Here is a 27,480-nt window from a genome sequence, read left to right as displayed (position 1 = left end):
TGGCGGGTCTTGCGCACCAGCGGAGGGTTAAAGGCGGGTTTGGGGCGGGCGCTCATCTCCTTCTCCTCACAGTCCCAAATCACCATCTCAGGTAGCTGGAGTTGCCTCTAAATGTCATTCCTGGGGGTTGAGCTGCTGTAAGCCCTATTCACGCAAGTAAGATCTATGTGCATGAGTAAGATTTTGGGGGTTTTGTTGGTTTGGGGGTGGGTTTTTTTGTTTTTGGGGTGGTTTTTTTTGTTTTTTTTTTGTTTTTTCCAGTATGATTTTGCATGTTTCCACCGCAAAGTGTATGATCCAGGATACCTTTTGCAGAAGGTGGGCTTGCCCCTTCCAATTTGTGCCCGTCCGCGTGCGGTCTCTATTAATTCTGGCAGCTCGGGAGCGATCTTTGGTGAAGGTCTGGTGTCTTCATTTTCTTCAGGAATCCGCTCGGTTGGGTGTATGCCAGCGTTTCAGTATTGTAGGAGCAACAAGAGAGACAGCCCTAGGAAAAGGATCGAGGAAATGATTTAGCTTTTCTAATGTTCACCATTTCCAGCCGGCATACTTTTAAGCATTTCATTTTAAATTAGAGGAAACGATCAGTTTTTGCGTTTACCAGCACGTTGATTAATAATGGAAAGAGAGGTCCGAACTACATTTTGATGCTTCGTTTAAAATAAATGCTTTTCCTTTTCTTCTGTCTCACACACCTGATTAGCTTTTAGGAAAAAGAAGATTGCTAGGTGATGATTAGGCAGCTTTTTTGCAATTTGAATAAAAGCAATAGTTCAATATAGGCCAGCTATAGAATAATGGACACGCTTGGCATCTAGTGCCTAGTTGGATGTAGAGCTGTGGTGCTGCCTAGCAAAACTGGTCTTTGTTCATAACTTCTCCCGTTGCCAAAATGTAGCGTATCAAAAACTTCCTTCTGGGAGTCAGATAAATTCTGCATATAGCCCTGGTTTCTCTGTGATAGTCTATTAATGTATGCCTTACTATGAAACATGTATTGACAGGGATTTCATATTTATGATATACACCATTGATTGAAGGACTTACTGCTTCATCTTTCTTTTTCTCATTAATAATCTAATTAGGGGAAGACTCTGGAAGGAATATGGAATTAAGACACGTTCCCAGTGGATACGCAGTAAAAAAGACACTGCGTAGCAGACAGTGTAAGAGGAATCTCCAAAAGTACTCATCACCTAAGACAGAGCCAGATTTTGAGCACTCCTAGGCTTGTGTTTAGGCTCCAGAGTAAATTGCTGGATTTTTGAGTCTGTCTTTTCAGTTCTCGAACTTTTGTATCCAGAGTTCTTTGGGGGACCTTGAGGGAAATGCGTCTGTGAAAGCCAAGTTCTGAGTCCTCAACACTTGAGAAAATCAAGCCCCAAGCACTTCAGAAAATCTGGTCCTTGGGTTACAGTCGTACCTCCCCCCATTTTCATTCTAAAGGCATTTCCTTTTAATTTTTATGACAGAATTATAGTTATAAAAAGTAGACACAATAAAGAAAGCCAGTAAAATTGCTTTAATTGTGGGGGGGGTTTAAATGTAAAAACCAGTGGGAGTAATGAATAGCTCCATAAATACACATGATAAAATGCAAGATTGGTAATAGAACTGTAAGTGGCACTTAATCTTTAAAGAAAAATAATAGGTAATGGCTAAAAATAGTATTTCCCGTTTCAACAATAGAGTTAAATATTGGAATGGATATTAACAGCAACAAGGTGGGTTGGTCCTGAGCTGGAGGCTCTGACCGTTTGTACCCACTGACCTTCTGGCTGCTTCTTTATTTTCCTTTAAAGTATCACTACAGCACATGTGCCTGGTAATAAGCCACAAATGCAAACGAAAAAGCTGTTCTTTAAAGGGAAAATTTGAGCTTTTTTGCTGCATGATAGTGGCACTATAATTTCTAGAATGTATTCTGATCTCCTGGTAGCTCAGTGCAAATGGCAGAGCTGTGTTTAGGTTGTACCTAGATTTACCCAAGTGGTTGATCCCACAGATGGGCAAGAGCATCCTTGCACCAGAAGGTAAACAACTAGGTCTGGTTCTGATTGTTTAACAGTGTTTGAAATGTTTCAAGATCACTACTATATAAGTGCCTTCGTATTAAGGTCAATGAAATTTTTGCCTGATAGCCCTCGCCGCAGCCTCTCAAGGAACTGTTGAATTATGAGAGCTGGTAATTATCTGCCTGCATCTGTGGCCTGGGACTCATTGACACCAAGCACAAAGAAGAGAAGAAAATGACAAATGCTTGTCCAGAAGGACCTCCCTTGGGTGGTGTTTGCCTTCCCCCTGGTTTCTTAGGATAAGACTGACGAGTTTGGGGTGTGGAGAAAACGATGATTAATTAACTAGTCCATCTCGAACCCCTGGAAGATGGAAAATACTGTATGGGGATGACTTGAATTAAGTGCTGTTATTCCCTGCTATTAAAGAAATTGCTTGCCTGCTCTATGTCTCAAGTTGGAGTTGTAGGCGATTTTTAAAGCATTTTTTAAACTGTGGTTTAGGTCTCTTTAAGCAGAAGGGCTAGGGAAAGTCTTTCAGTAGGAGAAAAATAATAGGTAAAGATTTTCTTCTTTAAGCCTTTTGTTTAGTAGCTGCAAATCTGTGTGTACGGGAGGGAGGAAAAGGAAGTCGAATGGAGCCGGGTGAGGAGCTGCGGTGTGAGGTAAAATTCTGATATTGTTCTCTCGTGCCACCCCGCAAATACATTTGCATTTGAAATTTCCAGGCGAGCCAAACTGTAGGAGCGGCGCAGAATGCTAAACACAACCTGACAGCCAACTTGGAAAAGGCCACAGAGCGATGCCTGGCTCGGACAATGGGGTTGAAGATTGCTTCTTGCAGTGATTACGGACAGGTGCAGGGGAAAACTAAAAGAAAAAAAAAAAAAAAAAGGGACATCAATTTTATTCCAAGCTATTTTCACTTAAAAGCTGTTTACTTTCTGTCACGTTACCCCGTGACTGCTGGAAGGCTCATGGGAACTGTAAACCCCAAATCCCTTCCTGCCCATCAGCTGGCCACAATATACTCCTTTGTGTCGCTGGGGCTGAAATTCAATCTGCTGGGGAGGCTGAGGAGCGGGTCGGTGCGCAGTTGTGATCCGAAAGATATTGGGTGTCGGGAGGGAGGGAGGTACCCTCCGTGCCACGTGTGCGAGCAGACAAAGCAGCAGCTCTTCGGGGGGACGCTTGGGGATGCGTCTCCTGCATAAGAATAAAATGTATTTGCGCTGGGTGGCCGCAGGATGTAGAAGCCCAGGGTGATGACAACCGAGGAGAGAACATGACAGGCGTCAGAAGAGCTCGGCGTGTTGTACCTTTTCATGTGTAAAACTTGGGTGTCTGCAGGTACTGGCAATGAACTCGGCCTCTGCTGGCAGTCCAAGCGTGCAGAGCAATCTGAGGAGGCTGAGGGATGGAGATGGGGGAAAATGAGATGAATGAATGAGAGGTTAACGTGTCTATTGGGTGTGAAGGAGCACAGGCAAAGTCACAGGGCTGAAACAAATCGAGGGCCCGTGGTCAGGCACAGCTCCTGCGGCGATGTGGTAGGACAAGGCAGCTCAGTAGTCCGTGATATCCCACTTTGAATGGAAGAACAACAGGCTTTACACGGGCAGCGTGGGTGCATCTGCCTCCCTGGCTTAAATATAGGACACCTGCCCTTTGAAAGTTTGAGAGGGAAGGAGCTGATGAGGAGAGTCAAGGGACTGATTTCTGAGGAATGATTAAAAATGCTTAATATAGACAGATTATCTGTCTATAAGGTACCAACAGTTTCAGGTGTGGGTCCTCAGGAGGTAATCATGTAGCCTTTGCAAGAGGGTGCATGTGGACTTAATGGGCTGCAGAGGAGAAGGTGACATGAACGTCAAAGAACAGCTTGTTGATGGAATGAATCTAAATAATCTTCCATGAAAAATGCCGGTCGCGTTGTTGCGTGGGGTTTTGTAAAGCTCAGAGAGAGCCCTGGAAAACGTCCTGCAGGGCTGGCAGCTCAGGGTCACATCTCCCCTGGCTGAATTGTGCCTGCGGATTGGGATGGAGGTTTTCAAAAGAAGGCCCTTGAGTTAGCAGGCCAACAGTGTGTCCTGTGGGAAGGGACAGTCATGCTCGGCTGGCTTGGATTAGATGCTGATAGGGAGGGAAATGGACTGGCTGAATTAATGGATCTTATTCCATCTTTAGCTCATAGGAGCCTGTGATCCAGGAAAATATGAACACTCACCTTGCTGGCAGCTGAAATGGATGCCGTGATCCAGTAAAGCAAATGCTAAAGCATCTCCTGTGCCTTTCCGGGCATGCAGCGAGGGAGGATGGGAGGAGGAATGTGATGGAAGACACTTTTCTGTAGTGAGCACTACAGGCTGGGCTAGAAATACTGCTTAGTTTACACTGACTGTGTTATTTTGTGTCCTTGGATCCACGTTGAATTCTCCTCTTGAGGAAAAGCTAGAATGCGACAGGCTCTCGGGGTGTTTTCCTGCTTTAAGTTCCAGCCATTATCAGCAAAAAACAAACCCACAAAGGATACTGTTGGGCAGTAGTTACCTCTTCCTTTGCTGAGTCCTGTAACACAACATCGAGTACTTACTGAAACGTGAAGAGCAGCTTCCAAGGGGTGTGCAGCTCTGCTGGAGGCACAGGAGATGCACAAACAGATGAGAAGGGCCGAGGGCCATGATCCAAAATGCTCCACAGTCTAGAGGAGGGACTGCTGCTTTGGATCAGCTCCAGCAGTTCTTCAGTCCAACATGTCCTGTTTGCTTATGTTTGGATTTAATCAATTTGTTTGGGTTTAAGCTATTTTTTAGAATGCGGTTCCAAGAACATAAAGAGGTTGCAATTCTGAACTTCATTAGTTTTATGGCGTTGCTGTATCCTAGTGATTATTGTCCTGTTCCTCTCTTCAGATACAAGGTGGGTCAATTAATAAAAAGTCTGATTAAAGAGACCACTGAATAGTATCATGTAAGATAATACAATAACCTGCCTCTCCAGGGTGGTTTGATGTCTTAACATGTAATTTTTCTTCCGCTGCATTTCTTGTTGTAACTGAGAATAAACCAGAGTTTATGTAAATTAGACATGCTTTTACTGCAGAACAGGTGGAGTTATAAGTGCTCCAAGATGGTATGTTGTTTCTAGATAGGGAGGAATATTTTTTATTCTGATTCATAGTGGCTGCTTTAAAAATTGGAGACAGTTTGTCTTCAGCATGAATGGTTTATTGGATGGTAGGCATGGAAAACATTGACAAACATTTACAATGTTGGCTTAAAGATGACTCTCCCTTAATTAAGTGTAACTTGAGTCCTAACATTTCTTCATCTGGCGACTTGGTACTAGGTTTTTACTTTCTGTGCTGTCCACTTGAAATGGAAAGTCAGAAGAAAAGAAGCTATGAAATCTTGTTGTCTTGGTTGCGAAGGAAATCAGAAAGCTGAAAGAAGTTAAGCATTCTTCCAGAAAGTGCATTAACCCAGCCTGGATGTGCTCATCCAGCCCCTCCATACGCCAGTACTGCTGGTTTTCTTTTCACCACTATATCAGTCTTTCTTTCTGTAAAATATTCTGTTAAGGTCCTCTCCAAGAAGAATGGGGGGCCACTCAGTTTCCTTGGATTAATTACATCCTGATCTAGAGAAGTACCAGCAAACTGGTTGAATTTGCTGATTTTCATTGATTCCAATGAGTAAATTCATTTCACATTTAATTATCCCTGTAAGAGGAACACCCACTGTTATGTACATTAGTCCATAGATATGGATATTGGGTTTATAGTATCAATTACTTTCTAAAGTACAGGCACTAAGGTTTACTTACAGAGTCTTGATTCACTCCTGACTGCTCCACTGGTAGTTACCATGACTTTGTGGTCATGGTTTTGCTTGTTTTGCTGGGTTTTGTGGTGGGGTTTTCTTGGGTTTTTTGTTTGTTGTTGGTTTTTTTTGGGTTTCTTTATTTATTTATTTTAATTCTTGCTTTGGAGGACTAGGCAAAGGCAGCAGTCGGCAGGTTATGAGTTTCAACAGATGGTTGTGTTGGGTTGGCATAACAAAATCTCTACTCCTAAATAAAGCATCGTTCCTGGTATAAGTTATCCTGTAGTGTATCCTATCAGTGAGGTCTGAATCAGTCCAATTCAAAATGCCAGGAAAAAGACATTCTTGTGGTAATTCTGGCAGCCCTGGAGATAGAAAGTATTGGAAAATTTGAGAGAGCTTGTTCTCATAAAATATCCAAACCAGTTTTGTATAACTGAGAAGCAGCTTGGAAAGTTCAGATAAGAAGCCAGATGTTGGCCCAAACTTGTGAGATTTGCTCGCTTTTGGCCTCACAGCATGCTTCCCAAATTAAATCTGTAATGTATAATTTCAGCATGAGTCGATTTTCCATTTTATTCTGCATGACTTCTGTTCATTTGTCATTATTAAACAATTTCCTGGAGATATTCAGGCTTAAATATGTGTTTGTATGACTACCAGAATTGTCTGCAGTTATACAGACGGCACAGAAAATATTAATGCAGGTTAGAAGATAATTTTTTCCCGTGTACAGCTCTGTGTATACCTTGTTACAGTCATCAAGAATTTCTCAACGTTTACCAGAAGATTTAATTTGAACAATGGTCCCAGCCAGGAACAGGATGCAAGGTTTATGCTTAGCATACTCATGTATAGTAAATTCCTCTTTCTTTTGCTGTTTTTACTCTTCCTTTTACTCTTTTACTGGGAAAAGAGTATCCAAAAGAATATTTATTAGCTGATTTAAATTCAATTAACTTCATTTCCCTTTCATGGAGTTTTTAACAATGTTTAATGAGAGATGCAACTGAATTGCAGAGCTATTATTTCCCCCTGAATACATTGAGGTCTTTCTTGAATTCCCATGAAGGTTTCTTAATCATTCACATTTTAATCCTGGCCCTCATAATTATTTTGTAGCATATGGAAAGTCCTGTAGATGCTAATTCTGGTAGCCTTTATCACGCTTATTTAACAAGTAGTTCCAGTCCCTCATTTATCTGCTTTACTATCTATTGTTTATTGGTGATTTGGGGTTTTTTCTACCTTTAAACCCTTGGGTTAAGGAACTAAGACCACCCTGTGCTAGGCAGAGTACAAACACAAAACAAAGTGCAGTCCCTGCCCTGCACATTAACATTTTCTTTTTATTACTAAATGAGGGAGGTTCCTTTTAACTGATCTGTACTGAGACCTCTCCAGAATCTCACTTGCCACTTCAGCAGCTTTTAGGTATCCTAGAAAGTAAATCTCCAGTTTAGGGAAAACAACTTAAAACTGAGTACCACCATTACAAAGACAAGCCTTGGGCTTGATGAGAGCTGTAAATAATTTATAGATTTTATAAAGCCTACCTTTCATCTGTGTGCTTGGGCAAAAGTATGATGCTCCCTCCTCTCTGCTTTGCTTTACTTTTCCTCATTTAAGCAAATGAGGTGAAATGTGCCCTTCCCATGGTCTGTCTTGTTTGCTCGGTGCTTTCAGCAGCTCCTCTGTTCAGCGTTAAACAGGAGAAGAAAATCACTGCTAAAAATGAAGATACTCTCTTATCACATAATCCTGTGAAAAAAGGGTGCTCTGCTTCCCACGGAAATGGTCGAATTAGAGAGGATCCTTGTTGGCCCTAAAATCTGTGATGGCAAGGAGAACGGTAAAAGCACATTGGAATTACCAATCGCCATCCAGCAAGATCTGGACAGGCTGGAGAACTGGGCCAAGGAAGAACCTCATGAGGTTCAACAAGGAAAAGTGTAGGATCCTGCACCTGGGGAAGAAGAATCTTAGGCATCAATACAGGTTAGGCATGGACCTGCTGGAGACAAGCTCTGAAGAAAAGGATCTGGGGGTCCTGGTGGACAACAAAATGACAATGAGCAAGCAGTGTGCTCTTGTGGCCAGGAAGGCCAACGGAATCCTGGGCTGCATGGGGAAGAGTGTGGCCAGCAGGTCAAGGGAAGTCATTCTCCCCCTCTGCTCTGCACTGGGGAGGCCGCAACTGGAATCCTGTGTCCAGTTCTGGGCTCCCCAGTTCAAGAGGGACAGGGAACTAGTGGAAAGAGTCCAGCATAGGGCTACAAAGATGATTCAAGGACTGGAGCATCTCCCTTATGAGGAGAGGCTGAAAGAGCTGGGACTCTTTAGTCTGGAGAAGAGAAGGCTGAGGGGAGACCTTATTAATGCCTACAAGTATCTCAAGGGCGGGCTGAGGGAGGAGGGAACCAGAATCTTTTCAGTAGTTGCCAGTGAGAGGACGAGGGGCAATGGGCACAAGTTGGAACATAAAGGGTTCCACTTGAATATGAGGAAGAACTTTTTCATGGTGAGGGTGACGGAGCCCTGGAAGAGGCTGCCCAGGGAGGGTGTGGAGTCCCCTTCTTTGGAGATTTTCAAAACCCGCCTGGATGCAGTCCTGAGTAACATGCTCTGACAAGCTCTGGGTGGTCCTGCTTTGGCAGGGGAGTTGGACCAGATGATCTCTATGGTCCCTTCCAACTCTAGAAATTCAGTGAAATTACAAACCATTGCACTGCTGAGCGCAGACTGCTGCATGGGGAGCACTGGGTGCCCTTTGAAGACTTCAGCCTGGAAGGTGACTTTGTAGGCAGAGCCTGGGGATGTCAGAGGGCAGTTTAACTGAACTAGACTCTTGTCTAAGTATTCCTTGTTTTTCCTTTGGTTTCCCCATACGGGTGCTCATACGTCCACAAACGTACATCGATACACGGGCAGAGACACGATGTTTAACAGGTGGAGCTTGAAGGCAGATCTACTGCTCTTAAAACAGCCGCTGCTCTGCAGGTCTTGTGGTGTGTTCCTCCCTGCTGCCCTGGATAACCTTGTTTGGGGAATTAAATGGAATATGACTCCCAGAAAGCTAAGTTAGGCACTGTAGATGATGCCTTTCTTGCACTGACGTGGCTGGTGGAAATAGCACATCCAGGAGAAGGCATGTCCAGATGGACCCTAGGTGGTGATCCCATCACCAGCAAGTGCTAGGAAGGATGGATGCGGCTCAATGCTGCTGAGATATATCCTTGATCACTCCTTGCTTCATGCGCTCATACAGAATGTGAGGAATTGGTCTAGACATTTAGACCATTTCCAACCAGAGGAAATGGTCTGAAGTTGCGGCAGGGGAGGTTTAGGTTAGATGTTAGGAAGAATTACTTTCCTGAGAGGGTGGTCAGGCACTGGAACAGCCTGCCCAGGGAGGTGGTGGAGTCACCATCCCTGGAGGTATTTAAAAAACATATAGACGTGGCTCTTCAGGGCATGCTCTAGTGCCCAAGGTTATTGGTTTGTGGGTGGGTTGTGGTTTTTCTTTTGTTGTTGGGTTTGTTTTTTTTTGTTTTTGAGGTTGGACTCAATGATCTCAGAGGTCCCTTCCAACCATGGTGATTCTGTGATTCTGTGAATGGTACGTAGTGGTGAAGAGCAATGAAACATCTGACACATCTATTGGAATTCCTACTCTTTCAACCCAAGCTTTCCAAAGCCTGGTGAAATATCTGGCAGAATCCTGAAAAGCTCAGAATGGCTTTTTATCCGCAAGTCCTGCTGAACAGTATTTACATAACATGGGGCAGGATCCCCTGTGGTTTGATCTTTGGATATGACCCAACTCTCTATCACTGTATCATCCCTTAAAAAGTCTCGAGGCACGTTGTGGTTTGGGATGGCCGCAGTGATTAGGCGAAGTCCTCCTGGGGGTGCATGGGGAGCTTAGTCAGCCACTGCTACTGCTTTGGCAGCTCCATGCATTCATTTGGGGATCCCAGATAGAAGTAATTAAAAGCCATTTGCTTAGGTTCCCCCCACTGCCTTTTATTTTTTAAAATTTCTGCATCTGCTGTGTCTCTACAAATGAGACAGTAATGGAGCAGATTTATTACGCTGATTGATTAAAGAACAGGAAATAACAATGGATTTAGTGGGATTTGAAGACAGTTTTGACCTCTGAGAAACACAGCCTGGTGTGCCGGAGTCAAGCTGAAACATGATGGAGGTGCCCTTGGTCAGAGTGCCCAAAGTCACGGGGAATTTGAGACCTGCTTTGCTGATGTTTTAAAAACACCTTGTTGTTTTGCTGAGTCTGCAGCAAAGCCCCTATCTTCCTGCCTTGGAAACAAAGTACCTTTAGCGTGCTAGCGATGCGTGTCCCTCTCAGACCAACACTTGGTTTAGTTCTTAATTTATTTATTATGGTTTTGGCTCGCTGAGAGGAAGTCAAATGGGTTGTGGTGTGCTTCGGGTGGTGGCAGGAGGTGTCTGGGAATGGCGAGTCGGATGCTGTTGCAGACAAATCTCAATGCTCATGGCTTGCTTTTTAGCTGCTGAGTGGGGTGTGATGAGCCAGGGCTTACGCTGTCGTGTTACGGAGTTGGGCAAATTTTGGGAGAGGACTCAAGTAAGAAGTCTGAGTGCGGGGTCTGTGCGAACAAAAGAGGAGAAGCCAAATAATGCCCGTGTACTTAGAGTAGCTAAAGGTATCTTCATTTTGTGTTGAGCTTTTGGGTATGAATGCGATCCATAAGCAGCACCACATGCCCTTTTCCTTTGGGCTTTTCCATGCAAACAGCTCTATCTCATGCTGTAGCTGATGCCTGCAGCGCTGACAGCTACGTCTTGTGTGCTCTCCTTTTTCTCATTCCTCCCTCTTCCCCACCCCCTCCGATTACTTTGCAGTTTATTCTGTTGAAGAACCATAAATTACTACAGTAAACCTATTGCTCTCTGGGGTTACGTTTATCTGTTGCTGATTTTACTGAATGGAGCTGTGCAACAGCCTCAAAGCTTGAGACCATGTGGATTAGGATACTCGGTCATGTTGGGGGCTTTGAGTTGCTATGAAGTGGAAGAGCAAATATTGCAAACTTGGAAAAAATACCAGGGAAATATTGACGGCAGCCTCTACGCATGGGATAACTTCAGGTGGAGGATAGAGGTTCTCCAGCCCTGCTGTACCTCGGTACACCGAAGCAAAAAGCAGCCTGGTACCTAAGAGGAAGATGGATGTTCAGCACAGCACTGCTTGATGCAGCTGTCACCCCCTCCCTGATCCCAGCAAGGTTGTCCCGTGGGGGACAGTGGCAGCGGGGAACGAGGACAGAAGGGAAATGACCTTCCAGTTTTCTCTCCTCCCTCCCAGGAAAACCTGGGCCGCGTGAAGTCACCCTGAAGCCAAAGCAGTTTCAAAACTCACCGAGTCAAGCCACCACCCTTGCCGGAGAACAGGAATCTGGTCTCCATGTCAGCTAATTCTGCTTCAGCCACCAAAACCTCTTTGTGTTAGGCCCTTAGGGCCGTATTCCAGCTGTTTATTTTAAAGAGCCCAATCTGGCTAATGCCTTCTTGGGGGAAGAGCCTTCCTCCTATGGGGGATACCAAGCCTGGAGAGTCCTCTGGTTCCACAGAGGACGTTTATATTCAAATAGAAACAAGTAGAGCTTTTTCCTGAGTCGAAAATCCCCAATCTCTGGTGCATTTGCCGGCTGTCTGCTGCAGCATCTTATTTGCTGTGCTCTCATGGCTCCCTGGCAGTGCTCTCCGCTGTCGCGTTTCATTGTGTGTTTTCTGTTCACACAAAGGCATCTGTGTTAATCTCTCATTTTCCAGGCAATCCAGTGTTCTCTTCCAGCCTCTGGCCGCCTCCTTTTCTCAGCTTTTTTTCCCCAAGGTGGAAGTCAAATTTGGTAAAAATATGTGTAAGGGGGAGATTGACCCAAGTTCTCAAGATATTAAAATTACTGCAAGAGGGAACCAAATGGGCTTATGCCCTTCTTTATTTCTGTTTGATTTTTTTATTTTTTAATTTTTTTTTTTTAATAATAGAAGTTGATTTTTTTTTTTTTTATTATTTTTTTTTAATAATAGAAAGTCAGATCCAGGGCAGCCTGTAAGTTGCTGCGACCATAGTAAGTCGGGCAAGGCAAGAGGGACTTTTGCATTTCTTTATTTAGCAAAACCTATAGCCTTCTGGCCATATCCCACAACCTTAGAAAGGCAGCAGATTATCTCAGCTCTTGAAGGCTGCTCCATTATTGAAGAAAATGCACTTGGGGGAGGCTGTGGGGAAGGGAGCATTCCCTTGTCTTAGATTTTGATTTTCACTTTTGAGGGTTATTTTTGTTCATGTGTGTTGGTTTTTTTTTACCTCTTTGAGCATCACTATCATACGTTCAATCTTTCTTCTCCTGGCCTTTAATAAACAGATGTGAGCTACCAATCATCATCCCGTGAATATTTCAACAAAACTAAGGCATTCCTGGTGTATGTATAAGGTAAGCAAACCAAATGAAAAAAAAAACCCAGGTTTTTATAGCAGTCATATAATATTAATAGTAGGCTTTCAGCTTCTTCTGAGGCTTCAGAATTAATTTTGAGGCAGGGAAGTAATTTTTTAATTAACTTTAAATAGAGCGCTGAGGACTATAAAAAGCTGTGTTCACTCTGTGTGGGGAACGGAGCAGCAACGACCCAGACCATCTCTCCTTGGGGACCGCCGTGTTGTAGTCATCTCGGTGGGGTCTTCAGTATTCAGTCGGGTACCAAAACGGTGTGAAGCAAATGGAGCCCACCAGCCTTTTGTGGCGTCTTGTAAAAGCCTTTTTCTCCCTCATCCTTTGAAAACGAAGGGAAACGGGGAGGAATTTTTTGAGTCATCTGGCTTGCTGCTATGAGATTATGTGGAAACGCTTTAGCTACTCTTTAGTTACCCATGAATGATTGTGCCGAGAACATATCCTGAGAGAACATGTGCTTCTGGTTTTGCTTATGCTTAATTATCTTTTTTTTGTGCTGCCTTCCCACAGCACCTACCTCAGTCAGATTTTGATCTGTGAGTCTATGACAGAGGCTCCATAGCTTGAGAATAATGCAAAAATACCCCAACGAATAATAATTCAAAATCCTTAAATAAAACTACTTTTATGCTGTCTTGTACATGGAGCCTGCTTGATAAAGCTTGGAGGGAAAATTGTCAGACTTGCAGTTCATTTTTATTGAGGTGTGGTTGCCCTTGAAGCCGAGGGAGAATTTTCCCCAAATAAAAAGTCTGAGAAATTGTGCTTAGGCTCGTGCAGTCTCTCGAGCAGCTTTCAGGTTTGGGGTTTGATTCTTTGGGGTTTCCCCCCTCTTTGCTCTCTGTGTGTCTGAACCCTTGGCACCTTTCCAGCATTGTTCTCCGACCTGCTGTGAAGGAGTGGAGGAACGGTGCTCTCTTACCGCTAATTCAGCAGAGATTGAGCGATAGCATTTGCTAAAGGTTAGAGATGCCAGCTGAGGATAGGTTCAGAGTCACCCACCCGGCCGTGTGCTTCAGCTTGTGGTCCCTCCCTGTTGTACGTGCCTGTTTCTTAATCACTGAAGGTAAGTGCTACCAAAGCTTGGCATCACTCTTCAGGTTCTCTCTTCTGATTTGCTTCTCTTTTTATTATTTTTTTTCATATTTCTTTTTTTTTTTTTTTCCCCTTAAGTAGAATAACTGATGCTCCAGTGTAAATCATAGGATGGTTAGAGTTGGAAGGGACCTTAAAGATCATCTAGTTCCAACCCCCTGCCCTGGGCAGGGACACCTCCCACCAGACCAGGTTGCTCCAAGCCCCATCCAGCCTGGCTTTGAACCCCTCCAGGGATGGGGCATCCACAGCTTCTCTGGGCAACCTGTTCCAGTGTCTCATCACCCTCACAGTGAAGAATTTCTTTCTGGTATCTAATCTGACTCTCCCCTCTTCCAATGTAAAACCATTACCCCTTGTCCTGTCACTGCACTTCCTGACAAAGAGTCCCTCCCCAGCTCTCCTGTAGCTCCCTTCAGATATTGAAAGGCTGCTCTAAGGTCTCCCTGGTGCCTTCTCTTCTCCGGACTGAGTCAGCCTGTCCTTATAGGAGAGCTGCTCCATCCCTCTGATCATCTTTATGGCCCTCTGCTGGACCCATTCCAACAGGTCCATGTCCTTCCTGTGTTGAGGACTCCAAAGCTGGACACAGTACTCCAGGTGGGGTCTCACAAGCTCAGAGTAGAGGGGCAGAATCCCCTCCTGTGACCTGCTGGCCACGCTTCTCTTGATGCAGCCCAAGATGCAGTTGGCTCTCTGGGCTGCCAGTGCGCACTGCTGGCCAATGCTGTGGCCCTGGCAAAAGCCTCTCCTCTCTGTTCACTTTTAAGTGCTATGCAAGTGGTTGTGTCTCTGTATAATGCAGAACACTGGCAAACAAGACTCCAGGTAAATTTGTTGTCAGAGCAATTACCAGCCAGTATTGTCCACCAGCGCAGATTTGACAAGCTCCACAGTATGCACTGATATCCACATTCTTCCTTCTCTTTGGTTATCACCTAACTTTTGCCATTGGAATGCAGAGTTTTCATAAGATTTCCCAAAATTTGCTTTTATGCGTAGTAAGATCTTTTGGTTGGGTTGTGCTGCTGGATCTGACATCTAAATTGTGTTGCCCTTCAGCCACCCATGATACTGAATCTCCTGTTTTCATGGAAGCTTGAATATCCTCCAACTCTATAATCTTGTGTTGAAGAACTAGGTTTTTTTTCAGGTTTTAAATGACTCCTCCTACTTGCATAGGGTTGTTACCTGCTTACAAGAGGGTTGTGGAAATAGTGTTTTAAAAGTTTGTAGGTTTGCTTTCTCCTTGCACCAGCAGAAAATTGCTTTGAGGGTTTTACTTGTTGACTCGGATGTGGCACGGCAAAGATGCTGCACTGCCATCTGCTTTGGAAACTGCTGTTTCCAGTTAAAATGTGGAGACACCCCCTTCGCCCCAGCTGTTTGGTCCTGCTTCTCTGCCAGCAATTAGTTTTACATGTGTCTGCTTAGCAGAACAGACTGTGTGAGCAGTCCCTAACCCACTTCAGGCAAAAAGTGGAAAGCTCAGGTTAAACTTCAAACGGGAGATGCTTAAATGAGGATGGCTGTCTTAGTCTGATGTGGCTGATCTTCCTTCTGCCCCAGGCAGGAGAGATGGCTGGACCCTGGGACTGTTTCAACACTCACACTTGCATCCACAAAGGGACCTGTTTGCACAGTGTGACAGAAGCTTACGGTGGTTCAAATAAATCCGTTTAACACTAGTGTAGCAATCGTGTTCTGGCAGAACCGGAGTGTTCCTCTGAGCCTAGTTAATGTGTTGGTTTGCAAAACGTTCACCTTTAAATTGCCCAGTTACGTTTTTCTAGCAGCTCTTTTCTTCTCTGCCTGGTGAGGTGCTAACACTTCGGGCTTTCATTATGAGTGGTAGTTTTGTCCAGGTGTCTTGGTACAGGTTCCCAAAGCTCACGGAGCACTGTGCAGGTAGCAGGCTGCTTGTGGTCTCTCAGCAGGCTTTTCCTTTGCTTTTCCATCCATCCGTTCATGTGTAAAAGCCTCAACAGTCGTGGACATTTCGGTAGGAATGAAGACATGACAAGGAACATCTCTGAGAAGAACCTGCCAAATTAAAACGGAAAAGAGAAAGATACCGCCATCCAGACTGAAAAGGGTCTTATTTTAAAAAGTGTAAAGTTATGTAGAACTTTAGCCAAGTTGTGAGCAAGTTGGGTAGTCCAGGATAACTCATTGCTTTTACCAAGTGGAGAACGGGAAAGAAGTTTTAGGTTTTTCTTTTTATTGATAAATCAGGGTGGGCTTTGTTTGTTTTTTATTTTTTTTCCTTTTTGTAGTAAGGATGTTTCTTTTAAGTGCAGCTGATACCAGTTTAGTCCTCAAGATGGTCATCAGGCTTTCCTGTTTGTATGCTTGCAACAAGTGGCAGGTTGGGACAAAGCACTGATGTGATGGTTGATGAAATGCCATCATATTCTGGTTGCGGAACGAATGAAGAGAGACTCTTAGGAATAGTGCTGCTGTTGCAGTTATTTGGTTGTGATTGTACTTAATACAACGGTTCTGCTAATAAGTTGTTTAGGCTTTACATAAGTACATGGGAATAGACACTTAAAATGCATATATATATACACACACATATATATGTGTATGTATGGGAACGGCTTCAAGCTCCAACAGGGTAGGTTTAGATTGAACATTAGGAAGGAATTTTTCACTGAAAGAGTGGTTGGGCATTGGAACAGGCTGCCCAGGGAGGGGGTGGAGTCACCATCCCTGGATGTGTTTAAGGGCCGTTTAGATGCGGTACTGAGGGACATGGTGTAGGGGAGGGCTTTGTAGAGTAGGGGAGATGGTTGGACTCGATGATCCCAAGGGTCTCTTCCAACCTGAATGATTCTGTGATTCTATGTATAGACATTCTAAGGTAATGAAAAAGGAGAGGATTGGGAACAGCTCCTTGGAGTGGGAAGAGACGTGGAGTTGGCACCGATGAGGAGTCTCTCCTCTTCTCCTTCAATCCTCCAATAAATGCCCAGTTTCAGCTGGTGTGGTGTAAGCCTTAACAGGCAAGTATACATTAGATTTTTCTCCGATGTAACCACCAGCCAGCCTGCAGCACTGCTTCCAGATCCTGCTTTCCTCGGCCCGTAGGCTGGGTTTTCTTCCTTGATTCCTTTGCAGCTGGTGAACCAAACCAGCATCCCACCTGCCTGCCGTTCATCCGCTGGCTTTGCTGGTGCCAGGCCAGCTGTGCAGCAGCAGTTGCCATCTGTCTGGAGTGAGGACAGATTGCTAGTACGGGGGGGGGCTCGGGAAGTCATTATAAGGCGAATTTTAATTTTGCTCTTCTAGCACGTTAAGGTCCAAGGAGCTCTCCCTGCCCCCGCCGAAAGAATCGGAGGGGGAGAGAAAATTATAGGAGGGAAGTGTTGGGAGGAGAGAAAGAATTGAGCTGCGTCCTCGCCATCTGTCCTCAGCGACTCGCGCAGCTGCTCTGCCGCTGACAAGTTGCTGTCTCTCCACCAGCACAGACAGCCAAATGACTTGCATCCCGAACACAAGCCACTGAAGATTAATACTAGTAAATAGCCTGGTTAGAATAAACTACACTGAGAGCAGAGCCTCTCGCTGCTCGAAAACTGTAGGTATGCTCCCCCTCTCCTCTCTCACTTATCCGTTCTTTTCACCAAAGATTTTCCCAGAATTTGGGAGCTAAACATAATTTCAGTACACATGCTTTTTTTTTTTTTCTGGATCAAATCCCATAGCTCTGAATGTGGCACAATCAGTTTTGGAACATTAAAAGGTTACCTAGAAGCAAAGGGGAATGGCCAGCTAGAGCTACAGTGGGACTACTTCTGTGCTTGCAATTAGCGAAGGATGTGCTTAAATGCTTTATGAGCTCTGGGCCTCCATCTGCTTCTTGGGGCTGCACGGTTTCTGACAGTCCCAGCTCCAGGGGTACGTGGAAGATGCCCTCCTTCCATTTGTGATTTGTGAAGAATACGTATTTTGTGTCTATTGCTGTGGAAACGTGGCAAATGGGCAAACATGGACTTCAAGGTAACAAATACTAGAAACTAAACAAAAATACTAAGGGTGTAGTGTCCCTTTATGAATGGCTTTAGATGTGTTTCTTGAAATCTTAGTCACTCAAGAGCTCGTGTCTGAGGGGTTTTCCCAGTGCAAGGAGTGTGTGGAGTCCACTTTTCTCCTGGAGGCTCTTCGGCGAGGTGGGGGGGTTGTCTCATAACAACCTGGGTCTTGATCCAATATCTTTGACATCAATAGAAAAATACCTTCTTTGCCCAGTATAAAAAAATCCAGTACAAACACTGTTTTTGTTTTTTTCCTCTCCTGGTATTACTAATGATCATGGAGATTTCCCAGAGATTAGTCACTGGTAAGTGTCCCTTCCTGCGCCTGAAGGACCATTCAGGTAGTTGTTAATGCCCGAGAATAGCTCTGCACTTTAGTCATTACTGAAAAATTGAATATTATTTAGAGGCTTAATATGTCTCTCATAACTGTTCAGAGTGGTGATGATGGGGTGACATTAAAGCTCCCTAATGTTTGTGCTGTAGGACTTTAAATTATTGATGGCAGGAGAACAACATGAGAGCTGAGTTGAATCCAGGTGCTTTTTGTGACAGTCCTGTAATTGCTGCTATTTCTATTTACCTCTTCATTTTTGAAGTCAGTTTGTTTCCTACAAAACCCTTCCCTATGGACAGCCTCCAGCACACGGAGTCCTGACACTGCTGCAGAGTTTATCTAGCACTGGCTGGTTTCAGCGATGGAGGATCGATGGAGCTATGAACTTGCTGATTTAAGTCTAAGACCAACATTCACGTTCTCCCCAAACCTTTGGCAAGTGAGAAATTAGAGACCCAGTCTGTCTTCTCCCAACAGCAGTTTATCCTCTGCTATCCAGGCGCATCATCTTCCCTAGAGACGAGTGAAAAGCTAGTTTTGTATCCTTTTCTCCTTTTATTCTCAAGGGGTTTGGGGCAGCAGTGTTTGCTCTGAGAACGGCAGTAGATGCAGGCTGTGGAGCTGTATTCTTGTGTTACTGGGTTTTCTCGGGGAGCTTTTGACTAAGCAGCTGCTGTCTCATGTGTACTCAAAAGATGCGTCTGAGACTGTAGTAGAAACGTCAGAGGAAATATAAGAAGTTGCTGCCTCCAGCTATTTGCTACCTTTCTTCAAAATCTGCAAAGCTGGTGTAGCAGAAAGTATCTCAGTATTGCATCTGGCAGCTTCACCAGACCCTCACCTTCCTTGGCAGCAGAGCTGACAGCACGGGGTTTTGCACAGAAGCAGAGGGTATCGCATCTCTGCCAACTTTGCTTTGCTAGAGCAGGGGAAGGGGCAGAAGTGGTAGTGTCATCATTTCTTAAGGTTCTCTTTCCAGGCTTGGAAAACCTTTGTAATGACATTAGAATGAACTGCCTACTTATTCTTTTTTTTTTCTTTTTTTTTTTTTTCTTTTTTTTTTCCCTTTCCCCTCCCATTGTTCAATGCAAGTGGCAATTACTTTTGCTTTGAGGATGCATGACTGTCGAATACTACCAGTGGAAAGATAGAATTGTCTTTTTTTCTTTTTTTTTTTCTTTTTTTTTTTTTTTTTCCAGCTGCAGTCATAGTCATCCTGGAAATCAGGATTTAGGATGTTTCACGTCCCTTTTGCCCAATCCCTGCCACCCAACCAAAAATACAGGTCCTGCATATGGTTCTAATCTGGTGCCAATGCTGGCACCGTTAGGCTTGGTTATATCTACTGTGGCTATCAGTAGCCCCAGCTCTGCTCTAAAAACAGATACATGCCAGTGGCTCTTACTCTGGTGGGTACCTGAAAGGTGCTGAACCTTGGCAAACCACCAGAAGCTTGGTGGTTTGACTGGAGATGTCCACATTAATGTTGGTGAGTGTTAGAGCGTGTCCAGCAAAGTCATAGAATCATAGAATCATTGAGGTTGGAAGAGACCCTTGGGATCATCGAGTCCAACCATCTCCCCTACTCTACAAAGTCCTCCCCTACACCATGTCCCTCAGTACCGCATCTAAACGTCCCTTAAACACATCCAGGGATGGTGACTCCACCCCCTCCCTGGGCAGCCTGTTCCAATGCCCAACCACTCTTTCAGTGAAAAATTCCTTCCTAATGTTCAATCTAACCCTACCCTGTTGGAGCTTGAAGCCGTTCCCTCTCGTTCTATTGTTAATTACCTGTGAGAAGAGACCAGCCCCAACCTCTCTACAGTGTCCTTTCAAGTAGTTGTAGAGAGTGATGAGGTCTCCCCTCAGCCTCCTCTTCCTCAAACTAAACAGTCCCAGCTCCTTCAGCCGCTCCTCATACGATTTGTTTTCCAGGCCCTTCACCAGCTTCGTTGCCCTCCTCTGCACCCACTCCAGCACCTCGAGATCTCTCTTGTATTGAGGTGCCCAGAACTGGACACAATACTCGAGGTGTGGCCTCACCAGTGCCGAGTACAGGGGGACAATCACCTCCCTACTTCTGCTGGTCACACTATTTCTAATACAAGCCAGAATGCCATTGGCTTTCTTGGCCACCTGGGCACACGGCCGGCTCAGATTTGTGACAAGAGACAGATAAAGTTGCCAAAGGGGTTGTGGGTTGTGACCTCATCGTTCCTTTTTGTCCACCTAGACTTTAAATTCTTGCTGCATTGGAAGTCACTTTTGGCTCCCCACTGCTGTCAGATGCCTCTCTCTCCCTCTCCTGTTCCTTCTTCCAAAGCTTGCTTATTGCTGGCCGTGCCAGGACCGATGGATCGGCTGAGAAGGCTGTGATTTGTTTCTGGTTATTGAGTCTCAGTTGCCTGGGATCCTTCAGTCTCTTAATCTCTCCACAGAGGGTTGCTGCTGTTCTTAATAGGAAGCTACTGTTCACGGCGGATGTTTTTCACACAGGCTTCAGAAGCAGCTGCCTTAAATGTGGTCTGCACTGGGCTCGGAGAGGGGCTGGGGTGAGGATGGCTGTGGGCAGGACTTCCCCGCCGTGCGGGAATTGCTTATAAATAGGAAGACAAATGGTCCCCTTTTGGGTTTTCCACCTCCTGCGGTTCCTGGGAATGGGGAAGGAGGCCAATAAGGCAATATTGGCATTTTAGTCTAAAGCGAAGGCAGCTGAAGGGGAATGCCTCTTTTCATTGTTTTGGAGAAATGTCGCTGCGGAGATCGTGCCGGACTGCTGGGCAAAAAATCCTGCCTGGATTTGCTCAGTTTTCAAATGCAGTGGTAAAGCAGTTGACAATCCCTGACTATGAGATTGCAGAAAGTGGCTGTTGTGGTTTTGGCCAGACTGATCAGGACGAGAGGAAATGGCCTCAAGTTACACCAGGGGAGGTTCAGACTGGATATTAGGAGCATTTTTTTCACTGAAAGGGTTATCAGGCATTGGAATGGGCTGCCCAGGAAGGTGGTTGAGGCACCATCCCTGGAGGTGTTCAAAAGACAGGTTGATGTAGTGCTGGGAGGTATGGTTTAGTGATGGTGATGCTTCTTGTTTGTTGTGCAGGTGTCTATTTTTGTCAAAGTTAGGTTGACGGTTGGACAAGATGATCTCTGAGGTCCCTTCCAACCTAGAAGATTCTGTGATTCTGTGATCAATCAGAATGGCAGACGGTCCCTCCCTTCCCCTTCTAAAAATGAGAGGAGAGGAAGAGATAAAGAGATTTATGAGTTTAGAAACAAAACTGAACTACTTTAATGAAAATATTAATATGTAATGAAATAATAAATAAGATTTTTTTTTTTAAAAGAAAGGGGAAAAAAGTATACAGTAAATACAAAACTGTATCAATCTCCCAGGATGATGATCACGTCACCAGCAGGTGCTGGGAAAAGTCCCAGACTGGATTTAGGGGAAAAAAGTATACAGTAAATACAAAACCGTATCAGTCTCCCAGGATGATGATCAGCAGGCGCTGGGAAAAGTCCCAAACTGGATTTGGTGATAGACAGGAGCTGGGTTCCAGCTCTGGAGTCAGGAATGCTCGGATTGGGATCAAATGCAGATGACAGACAGGGTCCTCCTTGGATGTCAGCCATGGGAGAAAGAGAGATGACCCTTTGATCCCTCAGCTTTTATACTGAGTGTGATGCAGACGGGATGGAATACCCTGTTGGTCAGGTTTGGGTCACTTGTCCTGTCTGCTCCTCTCTACAGGTGTGACCCCTCTACATTTTTCTGCTTCCGACCTTTCAACGGGGCAAATAATGAAGTTACTTGACCTTGGTTGCTATAGCAATAAGTGTAAGCAAGAGCCTCTCTGCACACCATTCCTTGGGATAATCAGGTCTTACCAATGTGATAGTAAACAGTTTCAAAACAATATGCTGTTAATTTCAGGGTTTAGTTAGTTAGAAGAGGCCTAGTTAAAAAGTAGAATTACTGAACAGAAAATTTGTTCTGTTTTACCTCAAATCAGGACAGTGACTGAGCCAGCAAAGGAGACCCAGGGGGTGCTCAAGTGAAATTCTTCCAAAATGCCCTCATTTACACTCACTGCATCCTTTCCCAGTAAAACCCTTCAATGCTGCTTCAAAAATTAATGTGTTTGAGTGCTTTAATGGAAGCAAAGGAGAGACCTTTCGGTTCTGTCCTGAAAAAGCCCGTGGAAAGTTCAAAGGGAACTTTCAGGTGCTGTGTTCACCCATCCAAGAACTCTTCTCCCTGAGTAACCTGAAGCTTTAATGTTTTACTGAAATTGTTGAGGGATGTTGACTTTCATGTGAGACCAGTAAATGGGCAGCCTGTAAAACCTGAATGGTTTCCCTGCCACGTCAAATGTGAATTCAGCTTAAAATGATGCCTGTTACGAATAGGATTTTCTAGTCTTTTCCTGCTGAAATTGTTGACTGTTTTTCTGTAATTTTCATTAAAGCAGAGCCAGGGCGGTGAAGAAAGATTTAAAGGGATTTTTTTTTTTTTTTTGCCTGTTTTGTTAAGTGGTGGTAATCCCTTGAAAAATGTGTTGCTGTTCTACCTCCACGATTAAATTCACAGCTTGCTTGCAGCATGAAAACGCTGGCAGCGTGCAGCTGCACTTGCAGGCTTTGCTTACGAGATGCTTCCACTTAGCTGAATACCAATTAGACTTGGGGTGCTGCGAAATCCAGTCCCCAAGGTGCTCTCTGTGAACTGGAGCATCACCACCTACACCTGTGCGAGCACACTTGAAGCTCTCTGTGCACCTCTTGTCCGTGCCATCAGTTAATCCTTATGTTTAAGATGCAGTCTATGGGAAATGAAGAATGAGAGAGGTTTTAAATACAAATTATTGGGGTTTTGAGTATGGAGGGAGGTTTTAAGTAGGAGTTTTGGGTGTGGAGAAAGTCATAATCTGAGATAAGAGGGGAAATCTTTTGGTGCTTTTAGACTCGGCTGATACTGTAATGAGCCCCTTAAAATTTCATTTTTGTTTTTGGTATATTCTAGCTTTTTCATTGTCTCCATGGAGTAAAATTTGACACATTTAATGCAGAGCTTTTTATGACTTTTTCATCCTACTTACAGGAGTAACACCAAAGATTTTCAGGAGAAATTATCCCCTTTAGGTTTCTGTCTTCATAAGTTGATGACCTTGGAGACATAAAAGCAGATTAAGTGTCACTATTGCAGCAGAAAAGAAACTCAGCAATACATGCAACAGAAACAGACTGTCAGCAAAAAAAAAATCAGCTATGAGAAGTCAGCATTAAAAACAATCATATTATTTGTTGGAGGTACAATGGTGCCCCAGGGAAAGTCAACAGGGGCTTTCCAATCCTTTCCTGTAGCCAGAATTAATCAGAATTCATCCTTTAGTTATAATTTGATTTTATAGTATGAGTTTTAAAAAATATTTCACTTTAATGGAATTAAAGGAGAAAGATCAGGGAAGTAAAGCCTAGAAGACATACTGCCATCTTTTTATCTCTGGCAAAAAAAAAAAAAGAGAGGAAAAAAATATTTAGACCTGCAAATATTTCTCAAGTCCTAAAGAAGATTGAACCAAAGTGCTTTGGATGCCAGTAGTAACATAGGCTGAACCCCGTGGCCTTGCTTGTTGAGACCAGTTGTAGGCTGGCTTGCTAAATGGCTGGGGAGGGCAAGGCCAAAAGCACAAAAAGGCCACTTGCTTCATAGACTGAAATAAGACTTAGCTAGCCCAAAGGAAAATCTACACGTATGTAAGTGGAGGAATAAAGCCAAGAGTACAGATGGTATGTTTTATATCAAAGTCTTTTCACTTCGTTCTTCCTATGCACTTTTTTTTTTTTTTTCCACACTTAGAGTTGATTGAGCTGAGCTTGCAAAGCTCTGAAAGTAGTGAGCAAGCCTTTGCAGTTCCTACCCATCAATATTCTTCCTGGTCGTTGCAGCCCCAAATTAGAATCTTCCAACAGAAAGAGGGCTGTAATGGTGCTGCTGCGGGTTTTCACACAACAGACCTTGCTCACGTCAGCCTGCCAGGCTGATCGTAGTTTAATTGCAATCACCATTTCCAGCCAGCCGTGTTGATTCTTGGCTTGCACCTTCGTGGGCTGCAGTCACTGAAATGATAGGGCTTTATTTGCCGGCCGCTTGTGGCTGAATTGAAAGACATATGCAGTAATACCTGAAATTAGAGCCTGCGTGACAGATTTCTCTGGCCGTAGCTGGCTGAGGAGTAGGTGTAAGTGGGCAACTGTGTCAGCTCCACTGGAACACTGATGTACAGCAGCTCGTGTTGTCGGTCCCGAGGAGGGACTGGCAGTCCCTTTGCTGAGTACATTCAGGCTGTATGAAAAATCAATTTCACCCACACTCGCAAATAAGTTAAAATACGGTCACTTGGAAAAGGAGGACAGTTGTATTAATGTGTTAGTTATAATCCACCTATGATGCATGATCTTGTGTTTTACCCTGTGTTTATAGATACTCACTAGTATTGGACAACTGATCTGTGGCAGAAGTAGAATTTTAGATTTGAGCAAACTGCAAAATGGCTGTTTTTTCGAGTGGCATCACCAGCCACGCGGCTCCTTTTCATCTTCTGCCTCACACACGCAGAGTACACCTGGAAATTGCACTGCCCTGTGGCTCAGAGCAGCTTGACCTCAATCTGGATTTGTGGCAGCTTTGGGGTCCAAAAACCTCTGGAGTTGTGTTTCTTTCCATGCTGGTCAGGGGGTCTCTAAAACCACAACGTGACGGTCATGTCTGCAAAAGTATTTTGGGTCCTTCACTGTGGTCCCCTTCAGAGACTTGTATTTCTGCTTTCCCTATGGCCAGACAGTGGGAGAGGTGAGTAGTACGTGCCTGAGAAAACTCTCAAGCAGTTCTGAAATTCTGCCTCTGGGAAATGCCTGGTTTATGGTATGGTATCAATACGTGATAACAAAAGGCTATATGAATTCCTGATTTGCTTCACCTGCCAAAATAAAGTACTGATTGCTCAGCTGGTGTGAGGAATATGCTTAATCACAGTCTCCTGGAACGTCTGTGCAACAGCATCATGGGTTGGTTTTTTCCAGACATTCTCTTTTTCCCTTTCCTCTGAACCTAAAAATAGTTTAAGACATACAGGATATTAGATGAAAGCAAGATAAATGTAATGCGCAAGTTAAAAAAATAGTAATTTAGACTTCATGCATGCATTGATGGAGTAGCTGAGCTTTGATCATCAAAGTTAGGTTGAGTTAAATAAGAAAGGCAATGGAGTTTTATTCTGAAATAAGCCCCTCAAATCCTGAAGAATAGCACTGTGATGTTGGTTTATTATCCCAGCTAATCAATTTATCACAGGTTATAGGCAAAATGGATGATTTTGTTGTGTTTTGGTTTTTTGTTGTTGTTTTTTAATCTGCTAGCACGGAAATGTCAAAGCAGGATGTCCAAGAAAAACACTGTTTTCATACCCATAAGCATCTAATCTTTTGAGAACCAACTAGCTATTATTACACTTTCAGTTCATAATCTCTGTCTAAAATTCGTGGGATTTCTCACATACTTTAAATAAAAAGATTAAGAATCTTCTTCAGTTTGCCTTTTAAGCAGGGAGGGGAAAAAAGCCGAAATTCATGACAAGACCTATTATTTTTAAGTACGTACTTTGATAGTATCCACTTCCACCTGAGATCAGTTGGTCAGAGCTTTTTGGAAGAACCTCGGCGTCCTGTCCACTCTAGCAGTTTTGGGAGGCGCTCCTAATATAAACCCAGCTATAGCAAGAAAGCTCTGCTCGTGGCAGAGCATGCTTTGCTTAGAGCAGTTTTCTGTATACTGGTATAACGTCTAGCTGTGTCCACAGGAGTTTTTGTTGGTGTGACATGCCCCCTTGTCCAGTGTGCTATGCTCACATCTTGTGGTTTTCTTATACATCCCTCACTTCCAATTTGTTCATGTGTCATCTCCCGGATGCACACGTGTCGCTGAAAAGGTTGCTTTCCCTGCTTTGCCCCCAGGGACTCAAAATATCAGTTTATGGCTCTGTAGCCTTCAAGCTACTTAGAGTTTCTCCCTCTTCTGCGGGCTGGCTGCTGTGTCTGCGCTTCTCAACGCATTGCAGTCAAAATGCACTGACTTCGCACGACACCGTTATTTAAACTAACACCTCTGATTTTGACTAAAATAAGTGGTAACAGAGTGAAGCTCGCAGCCACAGAGCAGACAAAAGGTGGGAGTAGAAGGGGATTATTTAGTTCTCTCAAACGCAGGGATGATTAACCTTAAATTTTTTTTTTTCAAAAACCATGCAGTTATTACATCCTTGCGAAGCGGGTATGAAATGCCACAAAACAAAAGCAAGAGCAGCTTGTGCCCAGGATAAACTGAGTCAAAAAAGGGGGATCTATATATTCTTAGTTTGATTTAGCAGTGTGTTAGAGCTGCTACTAATGACTATGCAAAGTGCAAGTCACAAAGAACCATACTCGGAATGTAGATGCAGATGTGTGAATCCTGCTGTGTGTGTTTGTGTAGATATATATATTTCCTAATAGTGTTTTATATTTATTAAGCAGTTGATTTTTTTTTTTTTTAAGAAATTGTTAAGTTATGATGTTTGCATTGTAAATCACGTAATTATAAATTCTCTGCTGCACCAAGATACCCACTCTGGCATTGTTTACTGTGTTAATAGTCATCTCGGAGAGACTCTTCAAGACCAGCTCAGGACAGGCAGTGAGATTACGACCATCGTTTGAAGCCCTAAAAGAAAGAATTTCCAGTATTTCTAAATGATGCATTTAAGACTTTTCTGGGCCTTACAGGACAGCTGCTCTCCAAAGGTCATCACCGCAGATCATCCAGCATATTTGAAACCTTTTCTTGTCACGTCTTTAGTGGTGGAACACAGAACTACTTGCACTGTGTGTTCTCATGGAAACTCTCTTATCCTCTTCAGTGACAGGTGTAGCTCTTTGTGTTGGTGTCAATGAGTCGCTCCCCCTAAAGGAAACAAAACAGAAAAGGGAAAAGGGCAAGAAGAAATGTTTATTTCTATCAGTGAAGAGAGGGAACAGCGCTTGTTTCATTTTCTGCATGTGTTATGAAATCATTAGTTCACACTGAAAAACAATTCCTAGAACAGCAATATGTGCAATACTACTTTTTGTGCATCTTTTGTTGCAGAGCTGCCTTTTTTGCAAGGGGCTGACTTTTTCCCAACCAAAGTGTATCGCCTGTCAAGAATTTTCATGTGACTCTTGGAAACCTGCTGCGGCCCTCCCTATTTGCTATTCAGTCCTGTTTTCTTCTCCTTTTAGCAGGTAAGCACATGTTCCTGCAACATTATTTGCAGCTGGAAAATATTTCCAATTTCAGACACCTGGAGAGCTCATTCCCTTGGATTGACTAGGGTTAACATCTCTCTTCCGAGATTTCCTACAGATCCCACTTTATTTTCTGTCACAGAAAAATATCTGAACAGCAATGCGGTACTTTGGGATTTTTAACATCAGCTCATGTCAGTCTACATCCCTCTAGCTTTAGCGCAGCTTAAAAATATGGTATGCATGAACTTTCAGCTGTGAATCTATTTACAGCTGAATCAGGGTTGTGAGCAAGCAATATAGAAAATTGCTTGAATTTCTGCTCTCTGAGAGGAG

General features: G+C 43.9%; 1 protein-coding gene across 2 annotated transcripts in view; it reads left to right on the top strand.

Annotated features, from left to right (window-relative positions):
- Window positions 1–72: 72 nt before the first annotated feature.
- The window catches only part of PRR5 (proline rich 5), a 106,069-nt gene continuing 78,661 nt past the window's right edge, over window positions 73–27,480 (top strand). Inside the window, exons 1-2 of one of the 2 annotated variants that reach the window (XM_014940162.1) lie at window positions 73–156; window positions 27,005–27,141. The gene's annotated coding sequence lies outside the window, so the exon portion shown is untranslated. Of the gene's footprint in view, window positions 157–27,004; window positions 27,142–27,480 lie in introns of those variants that run through there. The other variant, XM_014940161.1, reaches the window with a different exon arrangement.

Source organism: Calidris pugnax, unplaced genomic scaffold (assembly GCF_001431845.1).
Source record: "Calidris pugnax isolate Ruff unplaced genomic scaffold, ASM143184v1 scaffold36, whole genome shotgun sequence".
Taxonomy (NCBI): Eukaryota; Metazoa; Chordata; class Aves; order Charadriiformes; family Scolopacidae; genus Calidris; species Calidris pugnax.
This window is presented reverse-complemented; position numbering and strand designations above follow the sequence as displayed.